Below are 20,964 nucleotides of genomic sequence, written 5' to 3'. Positions count from 1 at the left end.
CCTATTGCCCAGAGAACAAAATCCAAATTTTTATAGGCCTCAACTACCCTCATTCTAACTCCTCCTTCACACCAAGGCTCATTTTTTTCTTCTGCTCCAGCAAGTCTAGCGATCTTCAAATGTACTATGACTTCCCTATCTGTGAACCATTTTGGTGCCTGCGGCAAGGAGTGCTGTTTGTTATGCCTTTTGAACCACTAATCAGTCTCTAATGCCAAGTTCAGAGTCGCTCTTTCTCATAGAAGGTTCTCTATGCCACCGTTGTGGGATTGATCTTTTCAGTGCGCTTGTGTTAGGTCTGTTCTGTTTAGTCAGGTGCCTGTCTGGCCTCCCCAGTGACTCTACTGTCCTGTTATCTATGGTCTTTCATATCTGTATATAATTTTGAAGCTATACATTATTTCCAAATAAAACTTTTGGGTACACAGAAGTTTTATTTTGAGGCAGAGGGTGGTCTAACCATCAGTGAAGGCAAGTGATTTCATTTGCACCTAGACAATGACAATCCATCATCCATCGATAGCCATAGTGCTCTTTGCAGTGATACCAGGGAAGATCTTTCCAACCCTATGCTCCAAGCAGGAACCACTAATCAGTCAGACCTGGCCTCTCTTCGCCATCTTTTATCTAATCCTAAGCCCTTATTTTTAAGGTTCTTTTTCTCTCTGCCTTAGGACTTGTCTTCCCAGAACTTCTACTGGAATCCCCTGAGAAAAGTCCATGTGTAAAAGTAGAAGTTTTCCTGTTCTCTGAGAGATTCCAGAAATGGGAATCAGAGTCTGGGCAGAAGTCTGAAGCCTTCCTCTGTTGTGATGATCCATCTGTCTCTCTGTAACTCAAACAAAACTCAAATCAAAGTTGAGCTCAGCTATTGGTGGGGGCTAAAAGATCATTAAGACACATGTTCAATTTTATGAGGTTGCCTGTTAATGCCATCCTAACTTTGGAAACACTGGGAAGTAGGCGACAGAAAACTTTTCTTCTTTGATATGGAACTACCAGATTTCTAACAACACAAGGTACCACATTTGAGGAATTGTACAAAAGTTTACCTTTTCCAGAAATTCTATCTCCACATGTGGAAAACCCCAGTGATACTATGGAGCCATAATACTTTTCAGGGATGCCCACCCTGCCAAAACAGGGCCACCAACAGTACTGGGGCTATCCACTGGCTTTTCTGGAAAACCTGACCCTTTTCAGGTACCATAACAAGGTCAAGACCAACATGACACCTTCCTCCAGATATAAATTTAAGTCACTTTCCATAGTACCAGGAACAGGAGAGTCTAGAGAATTGTTATTATCTTAGCAAATTTAAAAACAATGAAGTCAGGGGCTGGGGATTTAGCTCAGCGGCACAGCACCTGCTTGGCAAGCACAAGGTCATGAGTTTGATGCCTGGTACCGGAAAAAAACCAACAAATAAATAAATAAATAAATAAAAATAAAAACAATGAAGTCAAACTCACAAAAAGTATATTTGTCACCATTCTAATGGATAAACTCCAGCATTCGTGTTCACTGACTCTCACTTGAACTAGAGGTGGCAGTGTGTGCTAGAGTCAGGGCAGTGATTTACCCTGGGAAAGATTCAGTCCCCAGAGAACTTACTTCCACAAGGGCAACGCATACTGCAAGTGGCATTCACATTCAGAATTTCCTGGAAGAAGCACAGAGGTATGATTTGTGCTGTGCATGTTAGTGAAATAACACTTCTCAAACACTCTTTTCTATTGGTGTGAACATTGAACTTTTGGATGCATATCCTAGCTTGGTTCCTCCCCTCTAAGCTCCTTGCTTCACCAGGCAGCTCCTGTTTTGTGAATGACTGGAACTTCATTATCAAAATACTGCTGAATATAGTGCTTGCTTGTTCAGTTCTCACTGGGTGAATGACCTGAATGAAACTACCTAGAAAAAAATCTTTCTTAGGGGTACACAATTGAACTGAGGATCACCAAGTTATTTCTCAATTCCATTCCCCTACAAAAGAAGGACAGATAGTTCAACACAGAATTAATACGTAGAAATTCTTTACATCGTGTTTCTTTGGAACTTTACCAGACCGGTCAGATTCTGTCACCCTGGGTCAGAATTACCCTTTCATCTTGTTCAATGTGTCTAGTCTTCTGTACTGGGTTGTGTGTTCCTCAGAGTCAGGGATAGAGTACTCCATTTCACTCAGAGCGTACTTGCTGCGAGAATGACCACATGGCTCCCTGCTACAGGCCCCCTCCCCAACTCTCCTTTTGCTCAAGGATCTCTGTTAAAAGCAAATAAAATGTGAGCATTCGTTCTCTCAGCTGGGCCCGTTGACCGTGTGGTGTCAAGCAAATGGCTTGGTGGTTTTTCAGCTTGGTTTGTCTTTTGTTCTCTCAATTTAGCATCCTGTGAAGACAAAGCATAGCCTAAAGGTGCACTTAAAGTGTCCTCTGATTCTGAGCTTACTCAGACAGGCAGTAGAAAATAGCATCCTTGATAATTAATACCCTTCAAGAAATTCAGCCCAGGCTAGCGACTATAAACAATCAGTTATTAGTCAGGGGAGCGGCTTGCAGCGCAGTGCATGGAAATCCCCATGGGTCTCCACGGGGCAGAAGAGCGAGGCTCAGGATGCTCTGGATAATGTTGTTACCATCTTTGAGTGATCATTTTGTACATATGCAGACTGTCCATCACCACCATTCCAGCCCCTCCTACCTCTCCTGCTAGTTTGAATTCCTTTTAATTCATTTATAAAACAAAATTAGAGTACTGACTGCAACCTATAAAATAAGTCTGCATCTTTGTTTAATTATAGATTCTATATAAACTATTTTAACATTGCTAATGGTATATAGAAAAGGAATAAAAGGAGATTATTATCCAGTTAAAATGTCAACTAAAAACACCAGCTTTTTTTAAATGCACATTTTTACCACAGCGATGGATTGAGTTTAAAACCCTCCAAGCTCACAAAACTTTTAAAGAATGATGTCTGTATGCTGTAGAAAGAAAAGACAAAATTGGTTGAAGATAAGATATGAGTGGTTGAAATACGGTTTAATTTTTTCCCTTCTGACTCTTTTTCCCCCTTTGGAAACTGATAAAAGATTTCATTTTTTAAAATTGACCTCACTCTTCGTTTATTTTCTAAAACTGGAGATGTCTTTACATATGTTTGAAAGTATATCTGTCAAACCGTTGGAGGACTTTTCAGATGGAAGAAACCTACAGTGCATATCTTACCAAATTGTTTGGGGATTTTCCACTTTTATGTTTTTGGGCATTTTTCCCTCTTAAACATCAAAACCTAATAATTGTGGCAGAAGGTTAAATATTTTCCATACTTTGTTTCTGAAATTTGTTCCTCACAAACAGCAAGCATATGTGGGAAAGAAGTTCACCCAATCTATTACGGATGGTTACCTCTGGAGTTAAGGTGTAGGACTCGGATGAGGGGTGGGGAAGGTGGAGGTGGGAGAAACTCTCACCTCTTTGGCCATTTTATTTACAATAAAATTTTAAAGTTCAGTTTGCATGGCAGGTCCCGGTCTCCAAATGTCCAGGGTCGTGGGAAGTTTCATGACCATGGCATGTTCATCCTGTTACTTTCCAAATGTGAGATGTGAGTATTTAGTAGGGGCAGAGCTTTATATTCTTCTAGGATTTAAAACTATGTACACACCAAAGTAAGAGAGGCTGGTACAAATCCTCTGTGTGTGTTGGGGAAAAAGTTACATTGAATGAGTGGTTTCCTTCAGAGCAAGACATCACTTTCATTCCATAAAAGGAAATATAATTTATTCTATTTCCACCAGTATATCAGGTAGATGATGGGTAACTCAAATCCTATAGGCCCAAGGGAAGTGACCCGCTTCCAGGCTTAGGATGGACCCTGGCTGGCCAGAGGAAACCCATACCTCCACACTCCCATGGCCATGGAGGTCCCTTTGGAGTCTGTCAGTGTTTGAGTTCTGTCCTTTCTCACTTTGGGGAGGACATACATTGTCCCTGCAAGTCCAGGAGTCTGGGTTTGATTAAATAATTATGAATGCGCAGCATTGGAGCTATCATTTATGCCCTGAAACACGCCAGTATGTGTCTTTTGTGGCCATGCCAGCCCATCATAAAGCTGCTCTCCTTATTGTCACTGAGAATACAGTGGTTCAGTGTTGTTGCCGGTTCCTGGACTTTGGCGATAGAATGCTGCCCAGCAGTTTGCCGCTGGTGCCAACATCACTACAGAAGTTCATAACAAACCCCTTCTCTATTTACTCAGTCCACCGCTTTGACACTGAAATTGCCTTTTATGAGGGTGTGCTCAAAAGCTTCCCTTTTCCACTCCGAACTCTGGTGATTATATATTCTGCAGAAACAATGTCAAGGCTTGTTGCTCATATGTGTGGTAAAGCAGGGGCTGCTGACTGCCCGGGAAAAGCACGAGACTAAGAATACTTAGAGGAGGTGCATGAGAATGACATTTCTCTCCCTCACAAAGGCAGCACAGAGGTGATCTTTCTAATCTTCTTGGTTCAAATATTTAAAATTTTCCACTTCCTCCACAGCTAAAGCCCCAAATAAAGTTGTCAGAATAAAGCAGTAATATTTCAGAGTAATGTATTAAGTCCTACAAACATGCAAGGGAAGATGGGGTACATGAGGGACACCATCTAGTTGAGTTAAAAAAAGTTTTAAAAGGTGTTTTTGCTTGTTACCTAATCAGACAACAGATAATCTCTAGATTGTCCTGATTTAAAGTGTATAATATAAACCATGAGTTGGAAAATAACTGAAATCCTTGCAAAGAAATCTTTTTCTGCTTTTTGTGTACAAGAATTTACGTGGCTACAGTGACCTGGGACTAATAATAACAAAAGAAGTTTCTAGAAATTATGTGTAGAAAGCAACGAAGCACAAGCCATGTTTTGGAAAGAGAAAGATGTGTCCTTTTTAATTTTTCCCAGTTCTGTGCAAAAGGGTTCAATAAAATATGGGTACATATGGCTTTTGTGTGTTTTCGTTTTTGAAAAATGATCAAAGTCACTCATCTATTGAAAGGAATACAATGAAATGAGATAACAAGGATTAGTGAAAATAAACTACATAAACTTGTGGGAGAATACTAGAATCACAAAATAAAATCCATCAGCCACTTATTTTTCATCACTGTCTTTCATTTGCGTTTACATTTACTGAAATGCTATGAAGTTGTCTCGGTCGGCAGATGAAATGTGAATCTTGAGCAGAGGGTTACTTTATACAAAGGTAGAGTCAACTGAGGGCTATGTGTGTTGTTTTTAGTGCTTCCTTTAAAAGGATCATTAAAATGTTTCCATTTATGTGGGAAACTTAATACTCTCATTACAGGAAAAGCTTTAGATACTGCATTTTACTTTTTTAAGAAGATCGATTTTAGAAGAATACACGGTAAATATATTTAAAAGACATAAAAGTAAATAAAAAAACCTTTGGCATCATTTTTTCTAAATTAAAAAGTGCAATATTTTCAAAAAGGTGTAAAATGAATCATTCATTGTTGCTTTATATTTAAGATTTGAGAAACGATGTCTTTCAGTATTATAATTCCCAGTGACATCCTATTGACCTCAACACTACTCTAATAATATTTAATATTTTTATAGTTAAATTAGAAAAGAAACCTAGATTTAAAGAAACCTAGATTTAGAATAAGTCATTTATAAATAGATTTTAAAGAAATCTAGATTTAGAATAAGTCATTTATAAATAGATCAACTTAAAACTATGTTACCATTTCAGTGAGGCAAAATCAAGTTGGGGAAAAATTGATGACAAAAACATTCCAGGAAAAATGGCAGTAATATATAATGAAAAGTTCTTTGGGTGAGTGTTTCTGGGATAAAATGACTAGGAAAAAGAAAAGCCTTCAAGTAGACCAAGTCGTCAAGAAGACAGATACAGAAATACAGTTTGAGCCTCCTTTACCTTTATGCAGGAGTTATGTCTGTGAACCCAAAAAGACTAAGAATACTTAGAAGAGAATAAACATTTCAAATATCCAACTTTTAGTCATTTGTGAGAAGCTTATTTTTAAGTGCTTTTGACTAGTAATGCTTAGACAGAAATTCAGCTGTGTGCAGAACTGTTTTTAATTAAGAATTTTTAATGTGTCAGTGGGAGAGCAGTCGTCTATCACTGGCCACTAGGGGGCCTTATCGTTGGTCCATGCTTATAAATGACAGGGAAGATAATTAGTAATAAACCGCAAAGCTGGACCCCGCTCTTTTCTGGCATGCACAGAGAAATAAGTGGTTAGGAATTAACAAAAATCCTGTCATATGGTTACTCAAACAAGATGAAACTATTGATTTGTTCCTTCACTAAGCATATCTTTTTAAAAATCAACTATTCTTCAGAAGATTAAGTTCAAATAATGGTTGTTTTGTCTACTACGTATGTTATCATATTTTGTATTATTGATTGCCCCCAGATATAAAAATAAATCCAGTCCAATTCAGCCAGTGCATTGATTTGGTGTGGAGGGAACCCTGAGCGTGTTTTCTTGACCTCACCTGAGTAGACGTGTGTGATGCCAGCGTTTCTCCCCATCCCCTTTGACAGCTGCCCAGAGGGACAACTGTTTATGGACAGCCAGGGGAGCACCATGATGGAGATTTCTGAAAAACAAAAAAATGGGTTTCAGAAGAAATAGATATCAAGTAAAGACATTGGGGATATCCGAAATGTGTCATCGACGGCGGGAAAGCTTTGCTGGGCACTTGATACCTGCTGGGTGATGGGTCGCAGCTGCAGATCAGCTCAGGCAGACAGCAAGAAACAAGGTACAGGGGACAAGGGGCTAATGGTGCTGGGTGGCAGAGATATGAGGAGGTTCCGTGTGGGCAGCATCTAGAGTGGTGCCAGGAAGGAAACCAGGCAGGTAGGATTTGTAACCAGGAGACCTAGGGTCAGATCAAGCCTCCTTTACCCACCAGCTGGCCATGAACTTGGTGAGTATATAGGCACACCAACAGGAACGTGAACGGTACTAGCTCTTTCTCCTACAATGGAGATTCCTCATCCTCCCTCACTAGACTTTAGGAAGATCCAATAAAATGATTTTTAAATGCCTTATAAAGGACATTCAAAAGTTACACATGGCTCAGAAACCAAGGTTTTGTTGAATGTGTTCTGTACTACAGAACTTCTATGAACAGATGGTTTTCTTGTCCCCAAGTTTAAAAATCATGATTTATGAGTATGAACAGTGTCAAACACATGCAGTGTAAGTGCTTCAGGAAAACAGTATCTTTTTTGGTGATATGGGTACGAGTTCAGCAGTTACAATCAAAGGTAACTGTTTCTGCCTTACAAGTGTTTTCATTTGTTTACCTTTTTGCTGTCTGTACTTCCTGATTTTCTGCAATGACTACAACGTGTTTCTCAATAAAATTATACATTGAATTTTTAAAATCCTAGTGAAAAGGGGTATTGATAAAATGATTGGAAATCTTTCATTTTCGATCAAGGTAAAATTTCTCCTTGTAGGTAGGTATTTTGTTGAACATTTGTGTGGAGAGAACATCATCTAGATCTTCAGATATTTTCAAATCCTCATAAAAACATTAGTATCCATTTCTAAAAGATGTAAATTGAAATTTCTTTTATAACCAAAAGATCTTTTATCCGTCCATTCATTCCCAACACAGGAAATTTGTAAGCACAGTAAAAGCTATTTCCAATGTGAAATTATCTATTTATGACTTTCTGTGCTTAATGTTTAAAAACATTCCTTTAAGATTTGTTTTTTTAAATGGGTACTTCCTCCCACTGGCTGTATTGCTGCTGCCTTTGCCGCCTATACGGGGCAATTCTGCTAAATCCTCCCACCTTTGGGAGCACCCATGAGCGCAGCGGTGCATTTGAGAAGCACCGCCCTTTGTATGTCACTCGCTTTTAAGGGGTAATTTGTGCGTTTCTACTTTGCTTTCATAAGCAGTGCAGTTTTCATTTATCTGTTTTCTTTTTTTGCTGCTTTTCTAATACATCTGAGACAGATACCATACCTACAGAAAGAAACAAGCAGTTTGAGGCTTGCGTTCTCTTTTATTTTTTTTTATTTTTTTTTTTTTTTGGTTTTTCTCCGGTACCGGGAACCGAACTCACGACCTTGCGCTTGCCAGGCAGGCGCTTTTTGCCGCTGAGCTAAATCCCCAGCCCCAATGCGTTCTCTTTTAAACAACATCATTGGTACTCTTAAGTATTTCTTTCTTACCCGATCTCTTGGCGTTTTTTTCTATGTCACAACGCAAAGATCCAAATCATGGGAAAATATCTTCCTACTGTAAAGACTTAACCCTTAGCCCTCCTTGGCTATGTAAGATTCTTAAGGAAGGTAACTATTAAGGGATTAAAATGTGACGTCAAGTCAGTTCAGAGTATATGGGAGCCCTGCTTTGTGCGCGGCACTGTGGACCCTGAGGGCAATGAGGTGTTATCCCTGCCCTCAAGCGATGATGCCAATATTTCTTAAAAGGAGGAAGGGGAGCAGAACACGAGAGGAAGGAGGTAATAAGCCGAAAAACCATTAAGTTCTCTGTGCTAGCATATACTCAGTTTTTGAGAAAGAGCCATTCTGCTTTAAGGACAAGATCATTTAAACTCTGCGCTCACTGATCCCAGCACGGGAAGGAACCTTGAGAAGTCCTATCAGTCTGTCTTCTACCTTTTGCAGTTTAAGATGGAAAACTGAGTTGCAGGGAAAATGAACACATCAGAGAAAATGAAGTGCTCTCTCCGGGGAGTCCAGCGAGAACCCAAGTCTGCACAGTTCTGAGATTGGTCTCAGCAGTGAGGCTGCTGAACACAGCCACCAACCAAAGGGGTTTCTCAGCACCCTTCTTCTGCTCCTTCCTCCCATGCAGGGTGCCCACATTTCTGCAAGCCGCTGGGCGTGGTTTCTAATCACTGCAAATCTAAGGAGCTGCTGAACTGGTTTGGATAGAATGAGATTGGATTCAGGGGCTCAGGAAGAGGCAGAGAATGGAGTGGAACTCTGTCCCTCCCTGCAGTGTAGCTGTGGTCAGTCCATAAGAATCAGGCAGCCTCCTATATTTTGTTACAGTTCTGACAGGTCCCAGGTTCCAGCAGACAGACAGATGAGAGTCAAAGAGACAGAGAACAAGTCAGGCAGAGCTTCCAAAATGCCTCAACCTGTGTCCAGTGGACACTGAGCATGAGCAGGACAATGTTGGACTCTAAGCAGAAAGAATTTTGTCTCTGCTACAATGAAGGTGATTTTAATGACTCAAACTATCAAAAATATTAGAAGACGATATTTGCTAAGGCAGTGCATCCAAAACAGCTGAAATGCACAAGCTTAAGAGAGATGTCTATTTCTTTTATTAAGTTTATTTTATATGCAATATGAGCTTCAAAAAAAGATGTATCAGGAATAGATTACACCATTATAGAAAGATCTTCTACGGATGGCTTTAAAAGGCAATATCTTACCAACGCCCTTATTATTTTTATTTAATTTTTAAAAGGCTGCTCTTTTTGTTTTTTGGGGGGAAGGATTATATTTGGGATTCTTGGTCATAAAATATTAGAGCTTCCTGTTACTCTGTGAGCTCTCCAAGGTAATATTGCAGGGACATAAAAATATTTTAATAGTGCCAGCAATTGAAGAAACCTTGTCTTTTTTTTTTTTTTTAAGTCAACTAATAAATAATAAGGTAAAACCCATCTCTGGGAGAACAATTGTGAATTCTTTTTGTTTTATTTTATTTTTATTTGGAGCTTTCTGTAGGTAAGCAATATTTTTGGGTCAGCACAGTACAATTTATAAGCATATTTATATTTTCTTTCTATATCAGAAAGATAGCAAATAGTAACAAAAACCATAGTTTGGAGCTTGTTGAGGTTATGTTGTCTGAGTGCAGAAATTATATGGATGTATTACAACCTCTAGACAATTCATATGTAATGTGTCTCATCAAAATCAAATACTCCTATTTATTCACAATAGTATTTTCCATTTTAATTTAAAAGCAGATGATATTTATAAATAATTTATGCAAATAGAGCATCACTGAAATTTTGCTGTGGGAAAGCAATTCTCTGAACCAGACAACCTTTACCAAAAATGAAGTGAGATAAATGTGTTAGAAAACATCACTAGTCTTTCTGACATAACCTAAGAGCTTCAAGGCACACAGATTGAAATTCTAGTTTCATTTTTTAGCATTTCCTTTTTTTGAAGTTTTTTTATTTTAAAGAGAAAAAACCAATAAGAAAATAACAACAACAAAGACAAAAACAAAATATACAAGGATAGCTGAATAATTGTACTGCTGATGTCTATTGGTTTATTGAAAGGAAGTTAATGCTTAATTTTGTTTTTACCAATCTTGCATGTTTATATCTGGTAATCTCAACAACTAATTTATCACAACAATACACAATATAACAACCATTGTTGAATTCTTACCATCTTGTTTAGCGAAGCTCTGTATCATTTCTAATGGTTTTATTGTTATTTTTAATTCTCTTTAATTGTTTGGTCAATCTTGCATTCTTCCACCTGGTAATCTGAGCAACTTTGTTTAAGATAACAATATGTAATATAACAACCATTGTTAATTTCCTACCATCTTGTTTTGAAACTCTGTATAGTTTTTATCTTTTCTTGCTTCCTATGCCATGCACTATGAATTTGTTAGTTATAAAATATATTCCTGAAGCAACTTAGAGTTTCACTGGAAGTGAGTCTCATCTGTATCACTTTTATTTATTTTATTTTAAGTGAAAGTGTGAGGAATATACTCCCCAAAACACAAAATAGGGCTTCCTTCATTCGGGCTCAGATTACCTTCCTTGGCTTCCTAGTTGTGTGGTGTGCAGTGTGGAGACACACCTGTGCTCCTACCAGCCACCGGTCATGAACTGCACCCTCAGGAGTCTTGATTTCCCAAACCTGTGTCTTCTGGGGATTCCAGTATCACGGAGAACACCTGAGGAACCCTGCCTCTGAAAAGTGGGCTGAAAACAGCCCGTGCCGAGGTGTCCTGTTGGAGAGGCTGACACAAGACTTTGAAGGGAGGGTGAAGGAAGAGTCTGGAAAATGCTTTAGAAAATGGCAAAGCAGTTCTCAAAGAACATTGGTTTTATGTGTGTTTAGGGAAGGCCAAATATCAGACAGGATGTAATCTGACATTTAGATTTAATTCTGTTGATGATTTGCAGATTTGGAAATGTACTTCTTAGAGTGTCCAGTGCCATTGGGAGCTGGCGCTGTCCAGAAATGGTACTTGCTTAGAAGAAATGAACTGTGAAAACAATTTGCTATACTTTCGCACTCTAGCGCTTGAGAAAACGCAGTGGCAAGTTTTCCTAGACTGCCTCTCATCCACAGGAGAAAAGACAGACCAACTCGAGCTTTTCACTTATACCTGCCACTGACAAACTCTGTGATTCTGGGACAGAGTTAACTTCTCTGGTCTCTGTTTTCTCAACTGCAAAATGTGGCTAATAATCATAAAAGCAGTACAGTATTCACAGAGGCCTTAATAGGTTCCAGACATTGTTCTTGAAAAGTGTATTAACTCAGTGCTCATAGCAATTTTTGAGTTTACAAGATACCATTATCTTCTTTGAGCGAGTGAGGAAACTGAGGTTTGATGGGTTAAATGGTTCTCACTGGAATGTAGAGAGTCAAACTTTAGATCAAAATGTCCCAGAGAATGTATTCTGCCACAACACCATGAGACATCCAGCTTTAGTTAAGGATAGAGACTTGAGCTTGGCTGGGTCCTCCTTAGGCCTCCATCCCTTGCTGTGTCTATAGCCTTGCTGGGGCAGTTAGGGTGCAGTGTCTACTTGATTGACTTGGGGATCCCCTGGGAGGGCAATGGTGAAGCACACTTCTGGGTGTGTCTTGGTGGGGCATTGAGCTGTGGCCTTAGGGTCTGTGTTTCCCACACCCTTCTGCCATGATGTTCCTGTCTTAGAGCCAGCTGACCTGGACCAAATCCACTGAAAGCTTGAGTCCAGTTAAACTTCTCCTTTAAATTGTGGGCATTGAGTATCACATTCCAGTGGTAGGAACCCAACCAATATACTTGCCAAGCCAGAGAGACTTTCTGTGCTTTATGGTCACACCTCAAAGGAAGAACTAAGAGGGTCTGCCTCATGGCACCGTTACAAATTTCAAATGACTTAATACTTGTTAAGAACTCAGAACAGTGCTTGGTAAGATGTAGGCAAGTACTTAAATGTATCATCATCATCATCATCATCATTATTAGAAGTTCTACGCTCCAAAAATACAAACTGATGCAAAAATTAATGAATAGCTATAAATTACCTACTGTTATGGTAGATACATTGTGTCAACTTGGGGAGTCTAGAGGTTTGGCTAAGTGACTCAGCAGGAAGCCAGGGTGCTTACTTTGTGTACATCCTGAGCCTGTGGAAGAGGAGAGCATGGAGATTATGTGAGAGCTACACGCCCCTTAGGTGGGGGTAGCCTGTTTACAATGTAAGGCAGGGAAAGAAGCTGCTTGCCGCCATTCCTCCGTTTTGCTCTGGCTGTTTGCTGTTCGGCTGCCATTCCCCCCTTTGCTCTTGTTGCTTTGCTACCTTCTGCCTCGGAGCCAGCCAAGTATGGACTGAAACCTCCACAAACTGTAAGCAAAATAAACCTTTCCTTCCTTCATTTTGGGCATTGGGTATTTTGTCTCAGCAACGAGAGAAAAGTAACCAAGACACCTACCTATGTATAGTAACTACCCAATAAACAATTCTTTCCAAGACTCTGTGCCAGGTGCAACACACAATGATGTGTGAGAGACACAGGGCACAGGGCACTAGGTGCCCACCATGCAGCTCACAGGCCTGTCAGTGGGAGAGAGAGGAACAACTGTAGTTTTCTCTCCCCAGAAGATGAGAATATTGTGTCTTTAAGCAGCTCGATATACAATTATGAACCGCATAATGACTTTCTGGTTGACAACTGCCTGCCAGTAGGATGAAATCTCACTGTGTTTATTTCTCAGACCGTGTCCCCTTGTGAAGTGAGGCTGGCTGGCTATGATTTCCTGCATTCCTATGATCATCGCTGTGTAATGGGTTGAGGAGTCACTAATTCCTCTTTCTCCCCAGCCCAGTGGAAAGAATCCTGCAGGTGAGCACTCCACTTCTACTGCTTAGGCACAATCCATGGAGAGGATTGACTCCAACACAGAGAGTAAGAGAAGCTGAGCCAATTCCATATAAAACATCAACCGAAAGGGAAGAGGGGAAGGAAAATTGCTATGATCAGAGTGTGTATGCATGTGTCTGTATACATGTATATGCTTTATGAGTGTGTGTGTGTGTGCTGAGGACAAAGGTCGCTCCAGTGTGGTCACAGGATCTAGGGAAAATCTAAGACAAGAAGTAGGATTGAAGTAAGTACAGCAAGGCCCAACATCTTTTCTTGTCAACGTACAGAAGCACAGAAACTCCCTTCCTTTTTATGACTTTAGTGCATTAATTGTGTTTGGCCAAGTCTACCCCATTACAGACCAGCCATGTGGTTTTATGGATTTTACAGAACACCTATGATTTGCGAGGAACTATGCTATGTCCATTTGCCTGAGAGAAACTGCCAATTCCTGCTTGTCCTCAGCCACCCCACCACTGCAAAAGTGGTTGCGCGATTGGTCCAGTTGTGGAATCTCTGCCATACATTTATTTGCAGATCCATAAGCCCTTTGTCATAGGAATTCACTGAACTTTCAGTGTGGTGTGCAGATATGTATGCATCCCTTTTCAAACTCAGGTGGCAGCACCCTGTCCAAAATGCTATAGGAAGTATTGACAACACTTGGGACCAACTCCCCAAGCAGTAATACCCAGCAGTTTCCCAAACTACCACAGTGGTAAGAGTTCCAATTCCTGGGTCCAGCCCAAACTTAGTGAAGCGGAAGCTACAGAGGGAGGTTCAGGGACCTGGAATGTTAACAAACATTGCAGGTGACATTTATCAGTAAACTCTGGCAGAGTACATATCTTCCCTCCACTCCCAACTCAGCAGCATCAAAACTTAGGATCTTTGCATCCATAGTCAATTCAGGCAGAGCAAAGTCAGGCTGCTGATACAACTTTGGGATAGAAGTCTCCAGGTAGCTTGTCCTGCTTTCCTTACCACTCTTCCTCACATTCTTCTTTGAGACACTCACCTGTCACCGAGGGACACATTACCCCTATGAGCTTCTGAAGCTGAATCTTAAATATGACTTCTCAAAGGCCTCACATGAGCTCATCACCAGGTCTTCTCTGAGAGCAAAAGTTTCCTAGCGGAAGATATAATCAGCCTGGTCAGTGCTGGGAATCAAAGTTAAGCCTCCTACACTGCATGAGTAGGAATACCCTGCCTAGGGCTCAAAACATCCCTTCAGCTCACCATCAGATGTGGCTAGTATATCATTATTTGGTCATCTAGACATTGTAACTTTGATTCTGAGTTTGATCCACTTCGAGTTGTGTGCTAAGAACCTTTGGGTCTTAATGTATTTTTAGTTGAAAATTGTTATGTGGTTTTATTAGTTTTCTATTGCGGTGTAACAGTATTTCTACAAATTTAGCTGCTCAACATAATAGACATTTATTATGTCACAATTTCTGTGAGTCAGAAGTTCAGATGTTACTAATTGAGTCCTCTGCCTAGAATCTCACAATTCTCCAATTAAGGTCTTGGCTGGGGTTGAAGTCTCATCTGAGGCTTGAATGGGGAGGGATTTATTTCTTAGCTTCTTAAGTTGTTGTAAAACTTAGTTTGTGAAACTATTGGCCTGAAAACTTGTTTCTTTGTGGCTGTTGACCAAAGGCCACCCTTACTTCTTGTTGTATAGGATCTCCCAATATAACCTGGGAGTGATCACACAGAGTTCTTACCTTTGCTATCCTTTCTTGGTTAAAAGCAAGAAAGGGGTCCAGCCCACATTCATGGTCATGAACACCAGCAGCTCATAATCATGGGGGTTACTTTCTGAGTCTGCTACCAAATTATCACCCATTCAAGGGTCTGCTCGGCTCCCAGGCACTTCCTCATGCCTCGGGGCATGAAGTCATTTGATGCTGACAGCCACTTTGACCAGAGTGGACTGTGGTGCAGATGAAGACCCTTCCCAAAGCAAAGCAATCAGATTGTCCCTTCAGGATTTTGTCATTGGGGATTACAGACTGCCAGTTAGTATGGGCTATTTCCTTTCAAGAAGGAGAATAAAACAGTTATTGGGTGACCTTTCCCTAATACTGTATGTGCATGTAGGACAGAAAGTATGAAGTTGGAGTAGAGAAGAGAATAACATTGAATTATAGGAAAATAATTCTTCTTAATTTGAGATTAAGAAGAAAATTCACCTGGATTTCCAACAGCTCAACCTGACCAGATTTATCAGGTCATATGCAGTTGCTGCTTCTATTTCTTATGTAACCCACTGGTTTTGGAGTTCCATAGCCCTTCCACATCCTGTCGGGAAATCTACTACTTTGATTAAGCTTATTCAAGTGCACTTCTGCTGCTTATGAAGGTCAAGACTGCTGAAAAAGTTGAGATATCACTGTGGACCTTAGTTGTTCTTTATTTGTAACCTCTCCATCATCACCCATCTGCCCACTTATCCATCCACCTAAAAATATATTTCTTAATCCCCTGGGGCAGCGACGATGATGACACTGTCCTGATGCTGCGATAAAACAGCGACCGAGACACAGAGCTCCCAGCTTCACCAGCTCATGGTCTGTGGAAGCCTCAGGCACGAGAGCAGAGCTGCAGGGGGCTATGCCAAGGAGCAGGCACCAGACTCCCAGAAGAGGCCCTCCACCCTCCACGACTGCTTCCTGGGGAAAGTGGCCCACCTGAGATCCAGGGGATGAAGACGGACTAAACAAATGAAGGGATTAGGGGATGGTGCTTATAGAGGGGACATGGCAAATCTGAGCAGGCCATGATGACTCTGAGTCAAAGAGTTGAGTGTGTGAAGAGACCTTTCATAGCAGTAGCGAGGATGCTAAGGTCTAACATATTGACTATGGGTGAATGGAGTGTGATTATTTTTTATGAACAGTTAGTTTGGTGCTTAGGTGTTGAGTCTGCATTTTAACTTTTTATCTATATGAAGTAAAATTCACTCTTTGCAGTGGACAAGTCTATGGTTTCTGACAATGGAGGCAGCTATGTAATCCCTCCCTCCACCAAGGAACAGAACAGTGTTATCTCTTGGAAAAATTCCCTTGCACTGCTGTTTTTTAATCAATCCCTGTTGCTGCCTATTCTTACAGGTGTTTGATGGGGATGGTGTTTTGTTTAATTACCATACCCACCTATATGATACAGATAGTACTATCTCTACCAAGGGCCTTTTTCCTTCTCTTCCTGACTTCATTCTGGAAACTGACGAATTACCTACCTGTGCAGGTAAGGAGCTCATACTCTCAGCACCAGATAAGACCTTTAGATTTATCAGGTCACATGCAGGAAGAAATCTGGCCAATTTTTTAAAAATGCCTCGTTTCCCAGGACTTTGGCTCTGTGCTAAGAGGACAAAACAGAAAACTGGCATTCTTTCTGGGGCACATTTGCCTTTCCTGGCCTTTCGCTGTGAGACTAAAAGCATGGGTCTCACAGAGCCAATAAAATGCACCTTGTTCCCCAGAAATGTTAGGACAGCTGGCTTCCAGATCCTCTGATTGTTACATCTATTTTAAGAACTATCCATTCATTCTTTTTAATCATCTCTTGATTTTACCAAGGAGGTCATTATTTCTACATTATTTCTACACTGATAAATTGGAGAGTGTTCTCATGTTGGTTTTTCCCCACGGTGTGGTGTAACTTTCTTTGTCATCAATACATACGTCAAAGCAAGCTAACCGGAGTATTTCCCCAGCCAGACCATATGGCTGGGTCACGCAAACAGCCATCGTAAATCCTCCTTGACAATGGCCCAAAATGATATCGTGACCTGGTCCCAGTGGAGTCCAGATTTATGAAGATCTGAATCTGAGAACTGAGTGTTAGGCACATGGGTTTTTAAAAATGTGCCACGTGAATGCATCTGTCTCTTTATATGGCTACTTGCCTCCATATGTGGCAAATGAATGAAAAATATGTGTAGAGGTATTTGAAAAATTCTTGAGGTGCTTCAATAAGCTTGCCTAGGTCCCAAAGCAGAATAAGCACCCAATAAATATTCCTTGAGTGAGTGAGTGAATGGATGGATGAATGAAGTGGAACACGGGTAAGCTATAAAGTCATCTCCTTTTTCTAGACAGGAGCTCACCATCTAAAGGGCACATTTGATTGCCTTTCCAATACTTTTCTTTTCCTACTTCTGAATCCCTGCTCAGTTTTACTCAGGGAACTTCTCTATCCTCAGTCCTAGGGGTACATCTTAATTTGTCTAAGCCAATGAGAATATGGTATTTTTCATGGCGATTATGATGGGTCTGAGAAGGGGCCGGTGACCTTTTTGGCCCAATCACATTGACAGAGATGAGTTGAAGTTGATGGCATGGGGAGAAATTTTCTATCGCTTTCTGTGAGACATGCAGGGGAGCATGTCACCCCGCTGGCTGTTCCAGGGCTTTCGCCTGTATGCCAACAAGACCCTGCCCAAGCTGTCCCACTTACCTCATGACTTTGAGAGGAACCAGTTCTGGTTGGAGGTTGTTGCTATACAGCAGGGAAGAATCGTGTCCTTAATGACATAGTTGAGTTCCTGGAGACTCCTAGAAAATGTTCAGATTCTTTTTTGTACTTTAAGAGTGTTTGACTTCCTCCTAGCTCATGTGACCTGGAATTTCTGTGGATTCCCCTGAGAAAGCAAAAGGCTAAAGTAAAAGTTTGAGGTTGTAAAAAGGGAGGAAGCCTAGAGGGGCATTCTGTGTTGTTTCAGTAAGCAATGACAGTGACCTCTGTTTGTGCAGCACATGGGAAGATCCCGGATAGGGCCTGTTTTCCATTGAAGACACCTGCACCACTGGGAGGGGAGCGCTGCCGATTTTACTCACCCTCTTCAGGGGAGCCTTACCCATACAGAAAGGAAGTGCTCCTCCTAGCCAGTGAAAGTATTTTCTTTCCCTCACTGCTTTTGCCCTGTTTCCTCTGACAACCACAAGAAAGAGCCCCCATGTTCTTCACAGTCCTCTCATGTTTTCAACCATCAATCTTAACAGCTTTTCCTCTCACTAGCACATGAACTCTAGGACGCATCTTAGTAAATTTTCCTCTTACAGTTATAAGCAGAGTGCCGTGCAAATTAGACAAAGAAACACAAAACACTTTGCCTGCAAAGATCGTATCCTTTTATTGGAATGACTGGGCAGAGCATTTTAGACAGTGAGAGGGAGCTTTAGTAAGTGGAAACACAAAACTGTGTTAACCATCAAAAACTAGCACGCTCTTGAAGGAGCTGAGCGTGAGAACTCTTGAGTCCAACACTTTTTGGTGTCTCTGCAACCATTATCTTCTGCCTAGGGGATTGGAGGAGCTTCCAGATTGAGCTGCTTCTCCCCTGACTGCTGTCTCATTGCATCTCTAAGCTGACGCAGGAGGGTCTTGCGAAGAAGCAGAGTGGATCACGTCATTCCTGTGCACCTCTGTCCATGCTTACAAGACGCTGCCTGGGCTGGTGTCGTCCTGCCCCATGCTATTCTTCTGTGTCTTTCCCTTAGGGATATTTCCAGTCTTACCCAGTACAGGCCATGTATGTTGTTCCCCTTCCTGGAACACCCTTCCCTCCTTCAATCAGTCACCACCTGCTCATGATGTTTTCAGTCTCAGCTCCAGCACCCTGTTCTCAGAAAAGCCTTTTTGACCTCCTTCAACAGGATAAAACCTACTTCAGATTTTCGTAGCACCAAAGATCTTTCCTTTCAGTTTGTCCCAGCTGTGGTTCTACAGTTGCTTGTGTCGTCATCTGAAACATCACTGGTATCCCACACACACCTTGAAGTGAGCAGGGATTTTACCTGTGTTTAGTCCCCATTGCATCTCTAGAGGGTAGCAAAGTACCTGGTAAATATTTTTTGAATGAAAGAATGAATATAAAAACACGCATTTCATGCTCAGTTTAATCCAGGCACTATGCTACGGACCTAATCCCGTCACCGTTTACTCCTTCGAAAGCTTTCATTCTTTTCTATGCGAGAGGTGCTACAGTTGTTGTTGCTGTTGTACAACTGGGTGCACAGAGGGTTAGATAGGTGAAATAATGTGCCCAAGGTTACATTCCAGGTAAGCGATGAGGCTGGAATTCCAGTGAAGTGCATGGCTTTGAATTCTGATTTCTGCCAATGCCCACAGAGGAAAGGAAGTTTTAGAGAAAAGTTTAGAGAAAAGAAAATCTTTGTGAGAAAATGGGAGTTGAGGCTAGCCTCAAAGGAAGATTTACCTGGAGAAGGGGTAAAAAAGGAAATTAAGTGCCCAGAGACACTGTTACCGTAAAGGCATCCTTGAGCAATCGTCCCCAACTAGAAAAACTGTCCCTTGTTTCTCGTAGATGCAGGACACAAAGACTGATAAGCACAGGACTGGAGCAGTTTCAATTCCCACTTTCACCCTCCACTGGGCCATTTTGCCATGTACAAACCACACATCTAAATACAGCATCTTGCAGTTCTGAGGAGAAAACAAAATATTTGGCTAGAGGAGATGCCTTTGGAAGGAAATCTAATTATCTAAGCTTATACTATCCAAGATACTAGCTATCAACCACACATGGCTATTTATGCTTGAGTCAATTAAAATTAAATAAAAGAAAAACTTCTGCTTCTCAATCATCCTACCCACTTTTTAAGTGCTCTGTAGCTACCTGTAGCCAATAGCTACCATATTGCACAGCCCAGACAAAGGTCATTACCATTACTGCAGAAAGTTCCATTCGACAGCTGTGGACTAGCAAGGAAATTGGAGCCATAGTTTGTAAAATGTTGGTCCACATGTAAGCTGAGTAGTCATGAAAGGACTGCAAGAGAAAAGTGATGTAATCGAAATATAATGCTGATAGCAATAATTATCAGTTTTTGAGGGATTCTGATGCACCAGGTAGTAGCTTAAGTACCTCACAAGTACGATCACATTTAAGAGCCAACAAAGCAAGTTCTGTTATTAGCTCCATTCTATAGGTGAGGAAGTGGAGACCCAAAGTGGCTAAATAATTCCTAGAGCTGCAAGTCCATCTGGCCTGAAAGGCACTATTTTATACCATGCTTCTTCTCTGTACTCAAATTAATGTAATGATGGGAGAAAATTATTCTACCGTACAAAGATTGAGGTCAGGGAGGCCTGTTCTGCAGTCCAAGAAGTATTCTAGGCACGAAACGATCATGGCTTCAACTAGGGGGTCATGCACTTTCTTTATAGCAAACTTCAGATGTTCTTTGTGCTTTATTCCTAGGCTGTAGTTTCTGCGTCTCCCTCTTTTCCTCCCTATTAATTGCAATTGCCTTCATTTTCTTTGGACTCATCTTTGCTTATCCTTTTGCTCCTTGTGTTGGTGTTCCTAGAGAAATTTGTGTTTGTATTAGGTTTAACTTAATAAATTTTTATCCCTAGGAGGATGTCTCCTGCTTCATCCTGCTGTTAGGCCTCCCCCTGAAGATCCCAGGACACAGCTGGAGAGCTTGTGTGGGCCCCACCATGAGCCAAGCCTAGAAATCCCATCTGGAAACATGCGTGGCAGACTCCTTCCCTCCTTTCGTGTTCTTTTGGTAAACAGGAATGCACCAATGGGCTCTGCTTCCCACAGGGGCGAGTTAAGTTGATTTCCCTGGCTCCTGGTATTGAAGCTAAACTTTCTGTGGAGGAGGTCTATATTTGTTGTGTGCTTCAGCAGGCTTTAGTTTCTGAATGTTTGAGCTTTTGGTAGAGTGTGTCAAGCAAGGAAGACAGATGGCCTCTCTCCTGGTCTTATAAATGAAATTGGCTTTTAATATTTGGGGTCCATGGTT

The sequence above is a fragment of the Chinchilla lanigera genome, unplaced genomic scaffold (assembly GCF_000276665.1).
Source record: "Chinchilla lanigera isolate Chin_1 unplaced genomic scaffold, ChiLan1.0 scaffold00029, whole genome shotgun sequence".
Classification (NCBI taxonomy): domain Eukaryota; kingdom Metazoa; phylum Chordata; class Mammalia; order Rodentia; family Chinchillidae; genus Chinchilla; species Chinchilla lanigera.
This window is presented reverse-complemented; position numbering follows the sequence as displayed.